The sequence below is a fragment of the Triticum aestivum genome, chromosome 4A (genome assembly GCF_018294505.1).
Source record: "Triticum aestivum cultivar Chinese Spring chromosome 4A, IWGSC CS RefSeq v2.1, whole genome shotgun sequence".
NCBI classification, from domain to species: Eukaryota; Viridiplantae; Streptophyta; class Magnoliopsida; order Poales; family Poaceae; genus Triticum; species Triticum aestivum.
The window spans coordinates 627,977,334-627,982,733 of NC_057803.1; positions in this window are offsets into that span (position 1 = coordinate 627,977,334).

Here is a 5,400-nt window from a genome sequence, read left to right on the forward strand (position 1 = left end):
GATGGCGATGGAACAGCGGAGGATGACCCCTCCAAGAAACAGCCTAAGCGCCGGCGTCAACGGTGCCACTCAAAATCCCGCCAAAACAAATACGGTGATTCTAGCACGGGAGATAATAATACTCCGGGAAGTGCCGAAGAAAACCCCCTCCAGCAAGATTTAGCACAGGAGGATGGAGAAACCAGCCCTCATGAGAGAGCGGCAGATAGAGAGGTCGAGGACGATAATTATATGCCTCCCTTCGAAGACGAGGCAAGCCTCGACGATGACGAATTTGTCGTGCCAGAGGATCCCGTCGAGCAAGAGCGTTTTCAACGCAGGCTTATGGTCACGGCAAGAAGCCTCGAGAAAAAACAGCAACATCTTAGAGCTGATCAAGATTTGCTAGTCGACAGATGGACTGAAGTCCTTGCGGCCGAAGAGCATAAACTCGAATGCCCCTCCAAGAGCTACCCAGAGCGCAGGTTGCTACCCCGATTAGAGGAGGAAGCACTTGATGCGGCCGACCGGCCACCTCATGGCCGCGACAGAGAGGCCTCTCGGCCCTCCACTCAACACGCACCCCGTACCAAGGCACAAGAATATGCATCGGATTTACGAGATATGTTGGAGGACAAGGCAAGGAAAACAAGATCGATCTATGGATCGCGTGGGCACCCCACGGCTCGAGACGGTAACCGTCATGCCGGCCACAAATTCGGCAGGGCCGAACACAGTAGACAAAGCTCATTGGAGCTACGACATGATATAGCCCAGTACAGAGGCGCCGCACACCCACTATGCTTCACAGACGAAATAATGGATCATCAAATCCCCGAGGGTTTCAAACCCGTAAATATTGAATCATATGATGGCACAACAGATCCTGCGGTATGGATCGAGGATTATCTCCTTCATATCCACATGGCCTGCGGTGATGATTTCCACGCCATCAAATACCTCCCACTCAAGCTTAAAGGACCAGCTCGGCATTGGCTTAACAGCTTGCCAACAGGATCAATCAGTTGTTGGGAGGACCTGAAAGCCGCATTCCTCGACAATTTCCAGGGCACTTATGTGCGACCCCCAGACGCTGATGACCTAAGTCACGTAATTCAGCAGCCAGAGGAATCGGCCAGGCAATTCTGGACACGGTTCCTAACAAAGAAAAATCAAATAGTCGACTGTCCGGACGCTGAGGCCCTAGCAGCCTTCAAGCACAATATCCGTGACGAGTGGCTTGCCCGGCACCTTGGACAGGAAAAGCCGAAGTCTATGGCAGCACTGGCGACACTCATGACCCGCTTTTGCGCGGGAGAAGACAGCTGGCTTGCTCGTAGCAACAATATGACCAAGAACCCTGGTAATTCGGATACCAGGGACAGTAATGGCAGGTCGCGTCGCAATAAGCAGAAGCACCGCATTAACGGCGACAATGCTGAGGATACGGCAGTTAATGCCGGATTCAAAGGCTCTAAATCCGGTCAGTGGAAAAAGCCATTCAAAAGGAATCCTAGGGGCCCGTCCAGTTTGGACTGAATACTCGACCTCTTGTGCCAGATACATGGCACCCCCGAAAAGCCGGCCAATCACACCAACAGGGATTGTTGGGTGTTCAAGCAGGCAGGCAAGTTAAATGCCGAAAATGAAGACAAGGGGCTGCATAGCGATGACGACGAGGAGCCTCGGCCGCCGAATAACAGTGGACAGAAGGGTTTTCCCCCACAAGTGTGGACGGTGAACATGATATACGCAACCCACGTCCCCAAAAGGGAGCGGAAGCGCGCGTTAAGGGACGTATACGCGGTAGAGCCAGTCGCCCCAAAGTTCAACCCATGGTCCTCCTGCCCGATCACCTTTGATCGAAGGGACCATCCCACTAGCATCCGTCATGGCGGATTCGCCGCATTGGTTCTAGACCCAATTATTGATGGATTTCATCTCACTAGAGTCCTTATGGACGGCGGCAGTAGCCTGAACCTGCTTTACCAGGATACAGTGCGGAAAATGGGCATAGATCCCTCGAGGATTAAGCCCACCAAAACGACCTTTAAAGGCGTAATACCAGGTGTAGAGGCCAACTGTACAGGCTCAGTCACACTTGAAGTGGTCTTCGGATCTCTGGATAATTTCCGAAGCGAGGAGTTAATCTTCGACATAGTCCCATTCCGTAGTGGCTATCACGCACTGCTCGGGCGAACCGCATTCGCCAAGTTCAATGCGGTACCGCACTACACATACCTTAAGCTCAAGATGGCAGGCCCTCGAGGAGTAATTACGGTCAATGGAAACACCGAACGCTCCCTCTGAACGGAGGAGCACATGGCGGCCCTTGCAGCGGAAGTACAAAGCAGCCTCTCCAGGCAGTTCTCCAGTCCGGTCATTACACGACCGGACACCATCAAGCGCGCCCGGAGTAACCTACAACAAGACCGCCTGGCATGATCCGAGCAGGCGTAGCAATGCGGCCCCAACCCCAACCCTCGCAAAAATGCGACACCAGTACTTCGCGTACATAACTACGCTCTAAAAATACCATGGGTACAGGGGAAGGGGCACCATCACGGCACGCCCGAAACACGACTTAAACCGCACCAGGGGCTGCTGATTTTTTAATTTTCTATTACTTTCAGGACTCCAAACTTCGGAAGGCCTGTTCGGCAGTTCAATTGCCGCACAAACGATGCAAGAACCAGGGAAGCAGACAAGCCACGCCGCATTATGGAACTCCCAGGTGGTCTGTATCACGAGCAGTATACCTGTTTCGCATACTATTCCGCAGCTTGCCCCTAGAACGGACATGTTACATAGTCCAACCTTTTGCTTATCGCATTATTTGTATTGTTCTGCTTTGATCGCAGCCCTCTTTAATAAACAGTGCATAGCTTTTGTCTATTTTTGCATTACTCTTATATATATATATATATATATATATATATATATATGTTCCTTAACGACATATTGCACCCGTACACTTTGGTACGGCCTAAATACGCCAGGGGCTTTAGTACCCCTCAATATGGTGTGAGAAGTCCGAACACTTTAACAAGTGCGGCACCCCGAACTTATAGCATTATATGCATCGGCTCCGAATCATGTCTTGGGTCAATAGTTGGGTTTGCCCGGCTCCTATGTTTTGGTGCCTTTACGTTCCTCTATATCGGCTAAGGTAGCACTAGGAGAACCACTGCGATTGTGCCCTAGTTGAGCTAGGTCGAGCACCTCAGTGGAGAAAGCTAAAATTGACTGTCATGATGAAGCGAGAGCTGGTCGCTGTTCGAGAGGTTTTTTGAGTCCCTAACGACTTATGCCACTTAGAGCGAGGAGCCGGCTCTGTCCGGCCAAGGCGTGGATAGCACCCCGAACTCGATCTTCCGAATACCAGGGGCTTCGTCGAAATTTAAAATTATAGAATTCTATGGCTAAGTGAGAGTTTTCACGCATTATAGTCTGATTGCCTTGTTTGTTGGGCTGAGCGCCTCCCTCGAAGGACCCAAACATGGGAAAAGGAGCGCTCAGGTTTATCCCCGAACACCCCAGCACTAGCGGCACGGGGGCAGAAGCCGACGACTTGCCATCTCTCAGAATTGATAAACAGCTGCACAGAAGGTAATATTTTAAATTCCAACAGCATTGCTTAGCGCATATGAACAAGTTTTCAGCGCACAGGACAAAACGAGCAAGTTTTACTCAAAAATTACATCCCTAGAACATTCATCCGCCACAAGGCAGGCACCCTTCAGAACATCCTTATAATAATTCTCGGGCTTGCGATGCTCTTTCCCCGGCGGTGGCCCTTCCTTCACAAGCTTCTCAGCATCCAGCTTGCCCCAGTGCACCTTAGCACGGGCAAGGGCCCTACGGGCACCTTCAATGCAGACGGAGCGCTTGATGACTTTGAGCCTTGGACAGGCCTCCACCAGCCGCCGCACCAGCCCGAAATAGCTCCCAGGCAGAGCCCCTCCAGGCCACAGCCGAACTATGAGGCCCTTCATGGCATGTTCGGCCGTCTTGTGGAGGTCGACCAGTTGCTTCAGCTGGTCGCTCAGGGGCACGGGGTGTCCGGCCTCAGCATACTGAGACCAGAACACCTTCTCTGTCGAGCTGCCCTCCTCGGCTCGATAGAATGCGGCGACATCGGACACACTCCGGGGAAGATCTACGAACGCTCCTGGAGAGCTCTGGATTCGGGTAAGTAACAAGTAACTCACGTTTATGTGTTTGCTTTGCATAAAAAATGCCTTACCCGCCGCTATCTTCTTCACCTCATCCAACTCCTGGAGGGTCTTCTGGGATTCGGCCTTGGCAGACTTGGCATTTTCAATAGCCACCGTGAGCTCGGACGCTCGTGTCTTTGAGTCAAGCTCCAAACTCTCATGTTTTTCCATGAGAGCCTGGAGCTCTTGCCGTACCTTGCCAACCTCGGCCTCATACATCTCCCGCTCGGTGCGCTCCATGGCCGCCCTCTTCTCGGCCTCGACCAGCGCTTGCTTAAGGGTCACCACCTCAGACGTGGCCCCTACAATAGCCACGATAATCCTGTCATTTTTTGCAATTGCACATTTTTATATATATTTAAACAAGGTATTTCTTGCCTTCATTGTCCTCGAGCTGCTTCTTGGCACGCCCGAGCTCTTGCTCGGACCGCTCGAGGTTCTGCTTTAACGTGTCCACTTCCGCAGTCAGTGCGGCGGACGCAAGCAGAGAAGCCTGCATACGCATATTGACTCCTTTTTGTTAGACTCCTATGAATTTTATTTGATCCTCTATTCGGCTTTTCTTCCCAAACGCCAAACAGAGCATCAGGGGATACTGTCTATGCGGTAATATTATTTACACATTCTTTACTTACATCAAAGCCTGTTAAAAGGCTAGTACAAGCTTCAGTCAGTCCGCTCTTGGTGGACTGAACCTTCTGGACCACCGCACTCATAATGGTGCGGTGCTCCTCGTCGATGGAGGCGCCTTGGAGCGCCTCCAACAGATTGTCCGGCGCCTCCGGTTGGACGGGGGTCACCGGCACGGTGGGCTTGCTCCTCTTGGAAGGAGGTCCCCCGCCGGACTCTGGAACCTTTGAAGGTTCTGGAGCAGTGTCCGGCCTAGAGCCGGACTTGGAGCCCTGGGGGGTTTCATCCCCTTTACTCGTGGAGTCCGGGAGGTTGCCTTGCGGCGCCTCCAGGATCACCTCCTCCCGGCTTGGAACCTGTTGGGACAACACTTCGGTGTAGTCCGTAGGGCGGGGGGAGGAAGCCGTCGGAAGCGAGTTCACATCCGACGAGTCCAGTGAGCCGCTCGACGATGCGTCGAGCCGGTCTTTGGGTGGGCTGCATAAACATATTCGACATAAGGGAAAGTTGTGCAATAAACGAATACTATGAATTACTCTGGTATCCGGATACTTACGATTTTGCCAGGGGCTTG